This window comes from Macaca fascicularis, chromosome 1 (genome assembly GCF_037993035.2).
Source record: "Macaca fascicularis isolate 582-1 chromosome 1, T2T-MFA8v1.1".
In the NCBI taxonomy this organism is placed as follows: Eukaryota; Metazoa; Chordata; class Mammalia; order Primates; family Cercopithecidae; genus Macaca; species Macaca fascicularis.
In genome coordinates, this window is record NC_088375.1 from 137,972,493 (window position 1) to 137,990,590 (window position 18,098).

General features: G+C 35.6%; 1 pseudogene; it reads right to left on the bottom strand.

The window, feature by feature from the left end:
* Nucleotides 1-15,154: 15,154 nt before the first annotated feature.
* On the bottom strand, nt 15,155-15,489 carry LOC123572320 (ubiquitin-conjugating enzyme E2 W-like; annotated as a pseudogene).
* Nucleotides 15,490-18,098: the final 2,609 nt, after the last annotated feature.

The following is an 18,098-nucleotide window of genomic DNA, read 5'->3' on the forward strand; positions in this document are numbered from 1 at the left end:
GAGGCCAACCAACACGAAACCAGCACACTAAACAAAAACACAATCAAGGATCCTCACAGAGTCCACCTCATTCCCCTGCTACCTCCACCAGAGCAGGTACTGGTATCCACGGCTGCAAGACCTGAAGACAACAGCACAGGACTCTGCAGACACTTCCCAGTACCAGGATGGAACCAGTAGCTCCGCTGGATGGCTAGCCCCAGAAGAAAAATCAATCACTATAGTTTGGCTCCCAGGAAGCCCCAATCCTAGGGGAGGAGAGAGAACACCACATCAGCGGAACACCTCACAGGACAAAAGAATCTGAACAGCAGTGCTTGAGTCTCAGATCTTCCCGCTGGCATACTCTACCGAAATGAGAAAGAACCAGAAAAACAATTCTGGTAATATGACAAAACAAGGTTCTTTACCACCCCCAAAAGATCATACCAGCTCACCAGGAATGAGTGGATCCAAGCCAAGATGAAATTTCTGAATTGCCAGAAAAAGGATTAGGAGGTCAATTATTAAGCTAATCAAAGAAGCACGAGAGAAAGGTGAAGTCCAACTTAAAGAAATAAAAAACATGATACAGGATATGAAAGAATAATTATTCCGTGAAATAGACAACATCAATAAAAAAACAACTTCTGGAAATTAAAAACATAGTTAGAAAAATGCAAAATTTGCATTGGAAAGTCTCAGCAATAGAATCCAACAAGTAGAAGAAAGAACTTCAGGTTTTGAAGACAAGGCTTTCAAATTAACTCGATCCATTAAAGACAAAGAAAAAAATAATGAAAAATAATGAACAAAGCCTCCAAGAAGTTTGGGACTATGTTAAACATCCAAATCTAACAATAATTGGTGTTCCTGAGGAAGAACAGAAATCTAAAAGTTTGCAAAACATATTTGAGTGAATAATTGAGGAAACCTTCCCTAGCCTTGCTAGCAAGCTAAATATCCAAATACAAGAAGCTCAAAGAACACCTGGGAAATTCATTACAAGAAGATCATTGCCTAGGCATATAGTCATCAGGTTATCTAAAGTCAAGATAAAGGAAAGAGTCTTAAGAGGTATGAGGCAAAAACAACAGGTAGCCTACAATGGAAAAACCTGTCAGATTAATAGCAGATTTCTAAGCAGAAACCCTATAAGCTTGAAGGGACTGGGGTCCTACTTTTAGCCTTCTTAAACAAAACAATTATGAGTCAAGAATTTTGTATCCAGCCAAACTAAGCTTCATAAATGAAGGAAAGATACAGTCTTTTTCAGACAAACAAATGCTGAGAGAATTTGCCACTACAAAGCCATCACTACAAGAACTGTTAAAAGAAGCTCTAAATTTTGAAGGAATTCCTCAAAATACACCAAAATAGGGCCTCCTTATAGCATAAATCTCACAGGACCTATGTGACAACACAATTAAGAAAATCCCACAAGGTATTAAGGCAACAAGTGACACGATGAAGAGAAAAATATCTCACATCACAATATTGACATTGAATGTAAATACCCTAAATGCTACACTTAAAAGATAAAGAATGGCAGAATGAATAAAAATTCACCAATCAAGTTTCTGCTGTCTTCAGGAGATTCACCTAACATGTAAAGACTCACATAAACTTAAGGTAAAGGGGTAGAAAAAGACATTCCATGCAAATGGACACCAAAAGCAAGCAGGAGTAGCTATTCTTATATAAGACAAAACAAACTTTAAAGCAATAGCAGTTTAAAAAGACAAAGAGAGATACTATATAATGGTAAAAGAACTAGTCCAACAGGAAAATATCACAATTCTAAATATATATGCACTTAACATTGGAGCTCCCAAATTTATAAAACAATTACTATTAGACCTAAGAAATGAGATAGATGGCAACACAATAATAAGTGGAGGACTTTAATACTCCACTAACAGCACTGGACAGGTCATCAAGACAGAAAGTCAACAAAGAAACAGTGGACTTAAACTATACCCTACAACAAATGACTTAACAGATATTTATAGAACATTATACTTAACAATTGCAGAACATACATTCTAGTCATCAGCACATGGAAGTTTCTCCAAGATAGACCATATAATAGGCCACAAAACAAGTCTCAGTAAATTCAAGAAAATCAAAATTATATCAAGTACCCTCTCAGATCACAGTGTAATAAAATTGGAAATCAACTCCAAAAGGAACCCTTAAAACCAGGCAAACACATGGAAATTAAATAACCTGCTCCTGAATGATAATTGCATCAACAATGTAATTAAGATGGAAAATAAAAGATTCTTCGAACTGAACAATAATAATGACACAACCTATCAAATCCTCTGGGATACAGCAAAAGTGGTGCTAAGACGAAAGCTCATAGGATTAAATGTCTACATGAAAAAGTCTGAAAGAGCACAAATAGACAATTTGTACTTATACCTCACAAAACTGGAGAAACAAGAACAATCCAAACCCAAACCTAAGAGAAGAAAAGAAACAATAAAGATCAGAGCAGAACTAAATGAAATTGAAACAAAATAGTACAAAAGCTAAATGAAACAAAAAACTGATTCTTTGAACAGACAGATAAAATTGATAGACCATTAGCGAGATTAGCCAAGAAGAGAGACGATCCAAATAAGCTCAATTAGAAACAAAATGGGAGATAGTACAACTGGTGACAGAAATACAAAAGATTATCCAAGGCTACTATGAATACATTTATGCACACAAAATAGAAAACCTAGAGGAGATGGATATATTCCAGGAAATATACAACCCTCCTAGATTAAACCAGGAAGATATCTGAATCTCTGAACAGACCAATAACAAGCAGTGAGATTGAAAGGGTAATAAAAACTTACCACCAAAAAGAAGTCCAGGACCAGACAGATTCACAGCTAAATTCTATCAGACGTTCAAAGAATTGGTACCAATCCTACTGACACTATTCCAAAGGATAGAGAAAGAAGGAATCCTCCCTAAATCATTCTGCGAAGTCAGTATCATCCTAATACCAAAATTAAGGAAGGACAAAACAAAAAAAGAAAACTATAGACCAATATCCCTGATGAACATTCATGCAAAAATCCCCAACAAAATACTAGCAAGCTGAATCCAACAACATATCAAAAAGATGATCAAATGGGTTTCATACCAGGGACGCAGGGATGGTTAAACATATGCAAGTCAATAAATGTGATATACAACATAAACAAAAAAATTGTTTAAACATCACATATCATCTCAATAGACACAGAAACACCATTTGTCAAAATCCAGCATGCCTTTATGATTAAAATCCTCAACAAAATAAGCATAGAAGGGACATATCTTAAGGTAATAAATGCCATCTATGACAAACCCACAGCCAACATTATACTGAATGGGGAAAAGTCGAAAGCATCCCCTCCAAGAACTGGAACAAGACAAGGATGCCCAATTTCACCACTTCTATTCAACATAGTGCTGGAAGTCCTAGCCAGAGCAATCAGACAAGGGAAAGAAATAAAGGGGATCCAAATCCATAAAGAGGAAGTCAAACTGTCACTGTTTGCTGATAATATGATTGTATACCTAGAAAACCCTAAAGACTCATCCAAAAAGCTCCTGGAACTGGTAAATGAATTCAGTGAAGTTTCAGAATGCAAAATTAATGTACACAGATTAGTAGCTCTGCTATACACCAACAGCGACCATGCTGAGAGTCAAATCAAGAACTCGACCCCTTTCACAGTAGCTGCAAAAAAAAAAAAACAACCAAAAAAAAAAAAAAACTTAAGAATATACCTAACCAAGGATGTGAAAGACCTCTATAAGGAAAACTATAAAACACTGCTGAAGAAAATCATATGGAATCACAAACAAATGGAAACACATCTTGTGCTCATGGGTGGATAGAATCAATATAGTGAAAATGGCCATACTGCCAAAAGCAATCGACAAATTCAATGCAATTCCCATAAAAATACCACCATCATTTGTCACAAAGCTATAAATAACAATCCTAAAATTCAGATGGAACCAAAAGAGAGGCCTAATAGCCAAAGCAAGACTAAGCAAAAGGAACAAATCTGGAGGCATCACAGTACCTGACTTCAAACTATACTATAAAGTTGTAGTCACCATAATAGCATGTAACTGATATGAAAATATGCACATAGACCAATGTAACAGAACACAGAATCCTGAAATAAAGTGAAATATTTACAGCCAACTGATCTTTGACAAAGGAAACAAAAACATGAAGTGGGGAAAGGAAATCCTATTCAACCAATGGTGCTGGTATAATTGGCAAGCCAGATGTAGAGGAACGAAACTGGGTTCTCACCTCTCACCTTATACAAAAATCAACTCAAGATGGATCAAAGGCTTAAATCTAAGACCTGAAACCATAAAGATTCTAGAAGATAAAATAGGAAAAACACTTTTAGACATTGGCTTAGACAAAGACTTCATGACCACGAACCCAAAAGCAAATGCAACAAAAACCAACATAAATAGATGGGACTTAATTAAACTAAAGAGCTTCTGCACAGCAAAAGAAATAATTAGCAGAGTTAACAGACAACTCACAGAGTGAAAGAAAATCTGCACAATCTATACATCCGACAAAGAACTAATACCCAGAATCTACAAATAACTCAAACAAATCAGCAAGAAAAAACAAACAATCCCATGAAAACATGGACTAAGGACATGAGTAGACAATTCTCAAAATAAGATAAACAAATGGCAAACAAGCATATGGAAAAATGCTGAACATCACTAATTATCAGAGAAATGCAATTCAAAACCACAATGCAATACCACTTTACTCGTGCAAGAATGACCATAATCAAAAAAACAAAAAATAATACAAGTTGGTGTCTATGCACTGAAAAGGGAGCACTTTTACCCTGTTGGTGGGAATGTAAACTAGTACAACTATTATGGAAAATAGTGTGGCAATTCCTTAAAGAACTAAAAGTAGATCTACTGTTTGATCCAGCAATCCCACTACTGCGTATCTACCAAGAGGAAAAGAAGTCATATGAAAAAGATACTTGCACACGCATGTTTATAGCAGCACAAATTGCAAGTGCAAAAATATGGAACAAGCCCAAATGCCCATCAATCACTGAGCAGATAAAGAAAATGTGAGATACATATATGTGTGTGTGTGTGTGTGTGTGTATATATACACACTACGTAGCCATTAAAAGGAATGAATTAATTAATGGCATTTGCAGCAACCTGGATGGAATTGGAGAGTATTATTGTAAGTGAGGTAACTCAGGAATGGAAAACCAAACATTGTATGTTCTCACTCATATGTGAGAGCTAAACTATGAGGACACAAAGGCATAAGAATGATTCATTGGACTTTGGGGACTTGGGGGAAAGGGTGGGCGGTGGTGAGGGATAATAGACTACACATTGGGTACAGTGTTCACTGCTTGGGGGTGATGGGTGCACCAAAAACTTGGAAGTCACCACTAAAGAACTTATTCATGTAACTAAACACCACGTGTTCCCCAAAAACCTATTGAAATAAAAAAATAAAAAATAAAAAAAGAAAGTCTATTGAGAAGGCAGTAACTGTGCCACTGCTGTTGGCTGCTCCATAGGTCATTAATAGTGCCCTATGCTATTTATGAAATTGTTTCCAAATATATAGCTGCTGTTTTAATTTAGTGATACTCAATTGTCTACAATTTATGATTATACAAGGGTATACCATGTATTTTCAAACTTAATGTGGGCCATAATTGCAGGCATTAATTAATAGTAAAAACTATCGAGGAGGAGAAAAGGATGACAAATATTTTTAGTTCAGTTCCACTAGTATTTATCAGCAAGCTGTACCAGATATTGTTGTGGGGATGAGTAGGGGGCAGGCCAGAAAAGGATAATATGGGACACTCGAATTCAAAGAAATTAGCTTGTTTTCAGGAAGAAAATATACAGTCACCTAAAATAAAGGACTGTCGCTATCAGGCAGTGCCTGATTGTGTGCTAAAATGCAATGTGCAGAAAAGAAATTCTGCTAAGCCCAAAGAAAGGACAGACGCTTTGAAGTGGAGGAGCTGAAAAGGCTTTTGGAGAAGATGGAAAAAACATACATCAAGTGCCTACTTTGTATCATAAGTTGTTAAGCTTTTGCTTGTTAGCTCATTAACAGCCTTTGGAGGTAGATATTGTTTGTCAAGCTTAGAAAGGTAAAGCTAAAAAGATTAAATACTCTATATTCCTTGAATACCAGAGCCAAGATTCAAACCGTCTCCCGGAACTCAGTCCAGTAAAGTTTTGGCCACATTGGGCTGCAGTCTTTGGAAGACTTAGAGCTCATTATATTCTTGAGAGAATTTATGCTACCCATTTTCTACAGCTTCTCAGATCCAACTAGAGCATTTGTTTTTCAAAGTATCATTAGCCCTGCAGACTTAGTCATCTGATATCTTTCCTGGAGTGCAGTAGGAATTGGCAATGCTGAGAATCACAGTTTGGATTATACTTCTGGGAATAAGAAGTATTTATTATAAAGAATTTCAAATTGAATTATCAGGGGCTTCTCCACTTTGCTATATCTCTCCAAAAATTTCTGCATTTTGAGTTCCTCAAGGTGTGAAATCAGAGTGGGCAGGGTACTTGACTAGGATTTTCTTACTCTCAATAGTCATTTCTTCTCCAGACAGACTCACCGCCATAATAATTAATTACTGAGTGCCTTATATTTGCCTGGATGGTAAGCAGGTCATACACTCCAGTAAACAGCAGTCTGATGAAGAACAAAGATGCATTGGGGCCATTAAAATATGCTCACTAGCTTTCTGACATAGGAAAACAAATTATACAGCAGCAGTTACAAACATCAAGTTTGAAACATCAAGTTTCATTGAGAACTGGTGGTTTTATCATACACATATCACAGTCCACAGGAAAGTTTCCCTGGGAATTAATTAGGCCCATTAGCATAATATATTGTGACAATATTTCACAGTTATAAAACTGTTGAGTTTGAAATGTCGAAGTGGCAGAATAGATTTAAAATAATTAAGACAAAAGAGAGATGGAAAGAAACGAATCAACTTAATGTTGAGCTGGGGCCTCCCTTATTGGAGACTTGATTTGAAACTCCAAAACAGTGACCAAAACCAAACCCAAGATATTTGTTGTTTAAATGAGCTATAGCATGTGTTTGCAGGTAGTTTCTGAAGGTAGTTTTATTGAAATATGGTTTTTAACACCTGCCTGGAAAGTTTTATGGTAAAAACAGACTTAAGACTGTTTAGAAATATACATAAACATTCACACACAATTTGGCAAATGCAGCTAAATGGTTTCTGTTTGGAATAGTTCTTTTATAGTAAAGGATGATAAATGAGTCACTTTTCTACTGTTATTTTGAGGAGTGCAGAAATAGCATTAGACTTAAGGAAAACCTAGTTATCAGTGCTGGAGTCACTTATTCACATTCAAGAAATTATTTTGATAAGCCTTCAAACTAACCAAGAGAATTTATTCCTCCAATGACCAGGACTATTAAAGCCAGGTAGGAATGGAATGCTTACACCTGTGAATGGTTAATCTAGCCACTAATTCAAAGAGTCCTGGGTTGCCACAAAACAGCATTAAAATGTTGATTATTTTATGGCTTGTCCAAATGCCCAATCCCCGAAGCAATTGTTATAATTTACACAAAAAAGAAGAAAGCTCAGGGACAAGAATATCCATCTTTTAACATTATCCACAAGGGTCTGGTTCTGACTGCAGACATAAAACAAATAGAAGTATCTAGCTCAGGCAATTAAAATGTCCTTGTTTTCTATTAAACAAGAATGTGTTCATTTGTGAGTAACTCCAAAAGGAAGACTTAGAAGTAACTGTCAGTTTGCTTTGGTAAGAGCTCTAGATTTAGTAATGATATTCCAATAACACCAATAACAAATCTTCTGCAACTGTCATTTTTCTAATCCATTCACTATCAAATATTCACAAAATGTAAGTAGTAAAAATGTATCAGTACCAGCAAGTAAAATTTGCTTTTTATTTGCTGACAGGTGAAATAGGTAAAATAGAACCACAGAAACTAGCAGAAATATTAGAACTGGGATAATCTCAGAGTCTCTCATTTTAAAGATGAGAAAACTGAGACCCAAAGATGTTAAGTGATATTGGTTACATTATATTGCTAATTACAAACAGAACACAAATTAGCACCCAAGATTTCTGACTTTCCATCTACTGTGCTTGTCCCTATGTTGGGCTGTTTTAGCATTAATATTTCACGGGCAGACCTTGTTAGTTTTGGCTTCAGGAAGCAATTGGAAGTTCCTACAGGGAAAGAAGGAAAAGACTGGTGAAACCACACTGACTCAATGACTAGATTTTGTAGCTTGGTTAAGAATCTATAATCTGAATATTCCATGTCTAGTATCTGAACAAATTTGAAGTCTTAGAGCTTAACCCACATTTTTTCCACCTAATGAATAAATCAGTGAGAAAGATCAGTGGGTCCCCCGGCCCCACTGGAAATTCAGCTGCTGTCAGAAAACTGTATTGTGTGCTCGCCTCACCTGCTTTGTGCCCTCTCTAATCCCTGCTATTTGCCCTGTCTCTCTGCCTGCCTTGTTTTATCTGCTTTCTAGTTTCAAAACCTTATGTGCAGCCCAGCATGAGAGTTTTCACAATCCATTCTACCTCGATCAGACTCTGTCCAGCAAGTCATTTATCTCCTGATGTGGCAACAAATCCTGCCACTGACCTATATTCAGTGTCATGTTCTCATAATGATCAATACCAACATTCACAGCTGGAAGGAACATCTGCCATGGAAGTAGTATTGAAAAGGTCAGGGCTTATTCTTGGGAGACCTATTCCTTTTACTTTTTTATTTTTGTTTTTTAAACTAGTTCACTGTGGTTGTTTCTAAACAAGTGTGAGCTTCTTGAAGGCAGCACTCACAATTTTTGGTATATATATATTTTTAGTAAGTTAATGCCAAGCACTTAATGAGACATCTAATATCTTCTAAGAATTGTTTTTGAATAAATTTTCAGGAGACGTAATGAAATAATACAACCACACAGAATCCTGGATGATGAGGAATCCTTGGGCTGTTTGAGTGTAAATCTCACTTTTTCTTTCACACCAAATTTTTGGCATCCGTCTTAAGAAATCTTTGTTGTAAGTCTGAACATCTGCAGCACAACCTGGCCAACAACAGGAATTTTCAGAAATTTCTTACTGGGAGAAAAGCCACACTTATTTTAACCTACTGTTTGCTCTTTAAAGAGTTTCCATTTTTTCCTTTTGTTTAAATAGCGATAAGTCTCTACACAGCATAAATTATTGGACCAAATCTGGTTATGAATTTTATGCTCACTTCTGACTTTGAAATGTATCAGACAATTTAGGAAAGCTTTTTAAAAAACAAGTTATCCAATATATTGTAACGGGATATATGAGGAACAATAAAGTTTGAGATCAGCCAGGTGTACAATTTTTAAACATAAAATTGAAGAGATATTAAAAATAAAAAATAATTCTTAGGGTTATTTAAAACTAATCAATCAAGATTTTTATCAATTTCCTATTTTTTATTTTTATTTATTTAATTTGTAAAATTTCATATTTCTTGACCTGAAATATTATAGTATTCTGTCTCTATTTATTTGCATACAATGAAGATGCTTATGAAATACTGTCTAAAGATTTCCATTCATAGTAACAGTGGTCGGCTTCTGCATATGTGCAGAAACCAGTGTTAATGAGAGAAAAAAATAAGAAGGGTTTTTTTTATATTAACAACAATACATTTAACCACTTGGTCTTTGGAGGATGTAGGATGGAGGGAGACCATGCTCTTTCACTTACATCTATTAGTATTCAGGGAAAAGGACAGGTATATTGCCTCTAATTTTTCCTTTGAGGTTGTCTGCCAGACTAATTAATGTTAGAGGCAGAAAGGGGGTAATAGCCCTAACAGAGAACTCACCATAATGGATGGGGTGGTTTGTAGGCTTATCTGTAGATCATAGAACTCTGGAAGGGAATGTGGCTAGAACCCTCTATTAGCCAAGTCACCCTGTGAATTGAACTGAAAGTGCTTTATTTCTAAAGAATGACAATAACTAGGTTACTACAAAAAACCTTTCTTAATGTGATTTTGAGAGAGGGTGTATATTATCTCATTTCTAGAGAAATGACTAGAGGCCCAGGTAAACTGACTGAGGTCAGTAATGGTGGTAGCAAGAGACAAGAATAGGACCAGCCAAAGAAGATGGCCAATTCAGTTTCCATTTTTGCACAGTGCAGAGTTTCAGCATTAGTATCAGAAATACTAATGATCCACTGCTGGCATGGAGGTAGTGCTGCTAAAGACAACAGCCCCTGGCCAGAAGGCTTCAGAGTTACAATTTTTTAACTAAAGAAAATGTGAGCTTATTTTGTAGTGCTAGTATAGAACCAAATATGTCCATGCACAATTCTCTAGTCACTCTTCTCCTGCCATAGTGACTGAGGAAACCATGTGTTCTAGAATATGCAACTAAAAGATGAGGCTCTATCATCTTGAGTTCCCAAGGGACTATGCAGAATGAAGACCATTGCTAACCTGAAACATACATAGAGTATAAGTAAAAAATTAATCATTATGTTAGACCAGGTTTTTCCAGGTTAATTTATTTATATGCAACATAGCATATAATTTATTATGCAATTATTAGCATAATTTATTATGCAACATAGCTTAACTTATCCTGATAGTAACAGATAGGTAGGTTCAAAACTGAATATACTCTTTGATTTGCTTGTTTTTGTTTTCCAAAGTATTGCAAACATCAGCTTGGAAAAAGCCAAATTTTATAAGGTGTTAAGTTCTATTTTATCTTGGGGAGAAATTTCTCAGTAGTACTTAAAGTTTACAAATTCATAGCCTGTTATTCCATAAATCTTAACTGCACACAAATGATCAAGGGAAAAAGTTCAAAAATGACGAATGCAGTTTTTGTTTTAGCCAAAAATGTTGGAGACCACCTAAATGCCTTTCAATAGAGAAGTAACTTAGTAAAGTATGTACATCCAGTTAGCAGCCAATAAGAAGAACATGATTTATATGAATATATTGAAATGAAAGATTGTTTATGATATATGTTGTACAAATAAAGCAAGTTATAGGACAACATATGTTGTATCATCTCATTTTTTGCTACGCATTATAAATAGTGTTTAGACATGCATAGAAGTGATTGAAAGGATACACATCAGCCTTAAAAGTGCTTACACTTGGTGAGTAGGTAAGAAAAATTGACACAGACTGGGCTTTTTACTTCACATACTTCTATGTCATTTGATTTCCTCTTTACAATAAGCGTATATTCTTTATGTGAAACAACTAAAGCAATTTAAATAAAGACTGAAATTAATTCTTTTTTTTGTGACACTGAATTCTTTATTTAAACAACTTTTTGAATACACAGTACCTCTTCTTTTCTTCTATTTTTAGGAACAAGTTATAATGAGTTTTAAATATCTCAATTCTCAAAAACAATAGGCTTTAAAAAAATAAGACTTGATTACCAGAAACAAGTAATATGTAGTTACATAACCATTTTCATATCACTACTCATATCCATTATTTACCAATTCATCTTTGATGCAATTTGGAAATAATTAAGCAGTCACTAGACACCTGTTTTAGAATCTGAAGAAATTATTTTCCACCACAGGAATCTAATGATATATATATTTACATATATTTAAAATTTCATAAGGGAAAAAGTAATAAACTATTCTAGTTACTTTATACCAAATATTGATATTCCTAGTCTAAACAACAAGGATTAAGATCTATCTCCAGATGAACTCTTGACTATATAAAAGTTATTTCCAGCACTTTATTCTGGGGGTTAAAAATACTTTATTTCCCTGCTGGCTAAAATTATAAATTACATATTACATATTACAAGTAAGTCCTTCAGAAGTGAATATTAATTCCTTAAGAGAACAACTATAAAATGTATTTTTTTAACCATCTTAAAAACTGAAAACAATCTTTCTCTTTAAAACAAATGGCATTAATCCCTACTTGACAAAAAAAAAAAAAAAAAATTGGAAGGACACCATTTTCATGATCTAAGCATGCATAAATAAGGAAGTGAATGTATCACCATCTTAACAGAATTTGGCAAACCAGGAGAATGACCTAAAAACAAATAAATAAAAAAGAAGAGTGTACATTATCTTCTAAGTATGAAAGTCTAATTCAGTAGGTCTATGAAGCAAATAGTGCCCCATGAGGGAAGGAGGAGGCAAGTAGCATATTCCCATATACATTTCTTGATATTCTGGTTGTCTTTCAACAATATATTATACATCACAGAGATTTTTTTTTTTTTTTTTTTTTTTTTTTTTTTTTTTTGAGATGGAGTTTTGCTCTTGTTGCCCAGGCTGGAGTGCAACGGCGCAATCTCAGCTCACTTCAACCTCTGTCCCCTGGGTTCAAGTGATTCTCCTGCCTCAGCCTCCTGAGTAGCTGGGGACACAGGCATGCACCTCCACACCTGGGTAATTTTGTATTTTTAGTAGAGATGGAGTTTCTCCATGTTGGTCAGGCTGGTCTGGAACTCCTGACCTCAAGTGATCCACCTACCTCAGCCTCCCAAAGTGCTGGGATTATAGTTGTGAGCCACCATGCCCAGCGTAAATATTCTTTTTATTATTACAAGCCATTCACTCATTGCCCTCTACAAAGCAATGACTCAGATAAATGCCTTATGACTTTTAATAATGTAACTTACATATAAATTAAATCTAAGTGCAAAGAGTTTTTAATGATTCCCAGATTCAAGAGAGTGTTGTTAATCTGATTATGAATTTTGAATATTTGTGCTCCTATATTTTAGGGTATTTCATCTTATTTTCTTCTCTTTAAACCATAAGATGTACCAAAATTATTTCGTTTTCCTCTACTTTCCTTTGTTTCATTTAGTTTACTTTATGGTATTTGTATGGAGAGAGAGAGGTATGTTAAAATATTGTTATAAAAAACTCAATTACTCTATAATATAGCATTGTTAATCTTTGACCCAGTATATCAATTCCTTTGGTGAATAAATGTCACCAGTCATCTCTGTATAAAAGCATTTTAGCAAGAGGACCAGTAATATGGAGAGAGATTCCTCTCTAACCCCCAGGAAAAGATCAGGTCAAACAGTAGTGTAGAGCAGTTATGTAAAATATGAAAATACATCATTTGCAGCTGCAATTTTTCATGTTAAAAGCATTTTAAAACTATGAGTAATTCAAAGACTTTCTGTCTTGGTTGAACAGGCCAGCTAATAAAACTGACAGAGATCATTGTGAGAACTTAAGTATATCTAGTCAAGATAGAACAAAAATGTTTATAATTTTTTAAAAGTGGCAATTGTTAACTAGCAGTATATAGACAGTGTCCACAATTTGGTGGTTGGCCACGGCTTTAGTTTTTTCTAGTTATTTCTATAGCAGACATATTTTTGAAGTCTACCCACCCCTGAGTTCAGCAATTATACTTTTAGAGTGTAAAATTATATGCCCTTAATTAACAACATGTACAAAGCTACAAAATGTCATCTATACAGATTAAAAACCATTTTAAAATATTATTTACCAATTATTGATTGAATAGTTTTACTGGGGTACATATTTCAAATGATTCAGCCAACTGGTTTTTAGTTTTAAGCCCAAATTGATTCATAAATTCACTGCAGGATATTTCAAAAAGAGTGCAACAATAAGGCATGAGTAAAAATAACATTGTAGTAGAAACAGATTTTGCATATGTGAAAAGGTAATTTAAAAAAATACATTAATCATTTTTTAAAAAGTAGTTGTAGTATCATTAACTCACGTGGACCTTTCAACAATTTTTTTTCTACAGTAAATTTCATCTAGTTATAAGCAGACTGTTTTCCACAACAACAAAACAAAACCCTCCAGAAAAACCTATATGGTTGCTTGAGACAAATAAGCAAACATACTATTTGATTGCGATTTTTGCTTGAATTTTAAAATTAAAATGTCCACACTCTTTTGTTAAAACGTTAAGCTTCTGTCAAAAATGTATTTCCTATTTTTGGGTACAGGATTAAAGGACAAGATGATACTTAACAAGTAAAGAAAATTTACAAGACAAAACTTAATAAAAGTTTTTCAATACAAGTATTTGAACATTCGAACTTGACATAACCAAAGAAACAAGATTGCACACACAAATGTTTATGGGTTTTCCAAATATAAATAAATGAAATAGTGTTTAGGCAGTAGGGCTCATGCTGATGGCTAGCAGGAAGTTAACAAAGTGTTACCTACTTGGAAAAAATCTTTAATGTACAAATAACAAGCACAAATTATAGAATGCAGCAATTTAATAATCACTGCCATTTTTCTTCCAAAATAAAACCTCGATTAAACCATTCTTACCCTATATTACTCGTACCTTTACTTCAGAGATTGAGGAATTATATACAACAAATGAATTTATTTTCACCATAAGGATAACATACTGTACCTCTCTGCCAACGTTACTTGAAAATCTTCCATGTCAAAACAACTTGACAGCAGATATAAAGTATTAAATAAATACGCAGTGATTTTTCATTACAGTCCTTTAAAGACGCATGTTAATTCATGCTGTTAACCTTAGGATCACAGTGCATAGAATTCTAATATAAACAGTTGGGGTGACTTTTAAAGTAATGTTGGATTCCTCACTTTATTTATATTCCCACTGTAACTGATAAGTTCATTTCATAGCCCTATCATGCATTAATCATTGAGTGGCAGGAGTTAATGAAAATTTTTCCTGTTACAACGTCCGTTTCTGGCAATGAACGTACCAAAATCGCCAAGGAAGTCATTGTTATTGCACAATACATGAGGACCTGGAGCTTTTCCTAAAGCTTAAAAAATAAAAATAAAAAATCAAATTATATTTGACATTTCCTGACACCTGCATTAGTAGTACTGTATGACTAATAAAAGTATGTCAGTTGCCTGGACTGAACCAGCGATCAACATGTGCCCAGAATGCACACCAGTGAAAATGCAGTAAAAGGAAGTAGTCTTCATTGCCTGTAGGTCACTTCCAGTCTAAGACTGAATGATCAAAGTGCTCATTTTCTCAATGGGACTATCTTCTGCTAGAAGGATCATAACAGTGGCATCAACAGGTATCATCATTATACCACCATTTTGTTTCCTTTGGATTCTTGTTACGTGTTCGCACATAAAAAGAATTATCTGGTGGTCACGTCTTTTCTTTGCAGCTGGAAAGCATGCTAATAATGCTGAGACAAACTGATTGGATTGAGAGCCCTATGAAACAGTCTTCTGTTAGAATGGATGAACAGGTATGAACATTGCTGTAATCATGAGGACGAACAGGAATATTTTCACCAGTAAACATGACTGTGTAATTGAATTCCGAACACTCTTTTCATTTAAAGTCATCCCAGGAGGTGGGGCATTTTGCAAAGCCAACAGTTCTTTCTGTAGTTGTTAAGACTGAAATAATTCTTAACCAACAACAGAAATGCAATACTTCGGCATAACGTACCTCAGTCTAGAAATAAAAGATATCATTCTGAAAAGAAAAGTAAAATTTTTTTTTTTTTTTGAGACAGAGTCTCACCCTGTTGCCCAGGCTGGAGGGCAATGGCGCGATCTCGGCTCACCACAACCTCTGCCTCCCGGGTTCAAGCCATTCTCCTGCCTCAGCCTCCTGAGTAGCTGGGATTACAGGCACGCACCACCACGCTCAGTTAATTTTTTGTAACTTTACTAGAGACAGGGTTTCACCATGTTGGCCAGGCTGATCTTGAACTCCTAACCTCGTGATCCGCCCACTTGGGCCTCCCAAAGTGCTGAGATTACAGCGCCCAGCCTCAGATTTAAAATTTAATGCAGGAATAGAAAACCAAATACTGCATGTTCTCACTTATCAGTAGGAGATCAACAGTGAATACACATGGACATAAAGATGGAAACAATGCTGGAGCCTACTAGAGGGGAAGGCAGAGAGAGGAAGAAGGATCGAAAAACCACCTATCAGGTACTATGCTGACTACCTGGATGACAGGATCATTTGTATTACAAACGTCGGGGACACGCAATTTATCCATGTAGCAAACATGTACATCTGAAATTAAAAAGTTGAGAAAAAATATTTACGATTTAAGGGCAAGTGGGGGACAGAGTTGAGGGTGACTAGTCAATGTCTGCTAATTATTGCCTCTCCAAGCTTAACCATATATACGAATGACACTGTGTTGGTAAAGTATTGATTTGGAAAATAATGTGCGTCATAGGTAAAATTAATTTAAAATGATAGCCCCAGATGAAATAATATTATGGAAAGCAGTTCCATAAGTCTAGCTTGTTTAATACTTTATAATGTGAAGTAGAATACTTAAAATAGCCACAATCTTTGATACAATCAAATAACCAACAAATTCTGCCAATTTGGGCTTCCTAAAATTCTACTGGGGGCCAAAATCATCCATTTTGTACGGTCACGTAGCTATACAGTTAACGCCAAAGCTCCAGGGCCTTTTTCCTGCAATTTTTTACGTTTGGTGACTCAATGGAAATGCCACTCACTACTCTTTGCAAAAGGAAGATTTTCATGGACATCTTGCTCTTTATGATTTCAAGGAGATAAATATTCTTCACGAACTGTTTTAATGATATAGCAATCCAGAAAAAAGATTTGGTATCACAAAGAAGTGATTCTATTCTAAAATTTCATTTTGAATTTTCCAGTCACAGTGTTGTAGGGAGGCATGGTAAAGTATTAAAATGAAGCACTTGCTTAAACCAAAGGGGATTTCCTAATCAGAAGTGAAAGCCTCCTGATACTCTGCTGCCGGCGCGTGATACTGCAGCCCTTCTCTAAGTGCATATCTCACATTCAAAGTCATTTCTCCATGCCTGTCAAGTGAACTGAACCCCCTGATTGTCTGTCTAGGACAGTGATCCATTTCTAATGTATGAGGCTACAGTTTTTGAACTCATAAACTGTAAACTGTATTAAATAAACTGTCTCCTGATTGATGAGTGCTGCTCTTATAGGCTAATTTCTCATCGAAACAGTGATATGAAAATTCTTGCTAAAGGGCTGGTGACAGGACTAAACGGGGGTAATAGCAGACTTAATCAAGAAAGACAAATGGGATTCATTAACAACTGGCACTCAGCAGACAGTCTTCAGAGACTTCTCAGCACAATCTCATTGGTCCAATCGAAAATAATTGTGTGCTGCTTTTATCACCGAATGCAGAACAAGGCCAGTGAAAAATTCTATTGGTGATATTAAGTAGAATTCAAATTCGGATTGAATTTTGTGCCAGGCAGCCCATCTTTGGATGAGAGGAATAGAGGGGGAAAAATCCTAGGTTTCATCCTGGGATTTTTTTCTCTGATTGATCAGTTTTCTTATATTGCTCATTCCACTCCGGTATCTTAATCAACTGGATCTTGCCCTAACTGGCAGGGATGTCTATGCCAGAGGCATCTGGTCTCTGGCTGGCTTAAGAATTGGCACATGGTTTATTTTGTCCAAGCTTGCTGAGCTCCACTTCCAGTAATGCCTGTCTCATTGAGCTGTTTAGATTTGGCTTGTGTGGTAGAGATGGCTAAGTCTCTACCAGAGCATGCCCCCCTTCCGCAGTATAGAGAGTTTCCTAGGAAGTTCCTTCTAAATCAGGAGCTATATTTCCCAGTCCCCCTGCATTTACGTGAGGGAAGTGTGACTAAGTTGTTGCCAGTGGTTTCCAGGCCAAAGAAATGCATGCCATTTCCAGACCTGTCATGTAATACTTTCACACTTAGTCTTTCACCCTCTATTTTTCCGATCTGTCAGCCAGAATTAGAGGATCCAGCAGATCCAAGCCACTTGTAAATGATGCAGCCACAGACAGAAGGAACATGAGTCATATGTGGGAAGAGTATTGGATTTTACATGAAGGAGAAATATTTCTCACATTACACCACCGAGAACTGGGGGTTTATTTGTTGTAGCATCTAACTTTACTTTGATTGAGGCAGCTAGTTTTAGGTCTGCCTTTAGACCTATTGGCTTTGGTGACCTTACTTTTTTTTTTTTTTTT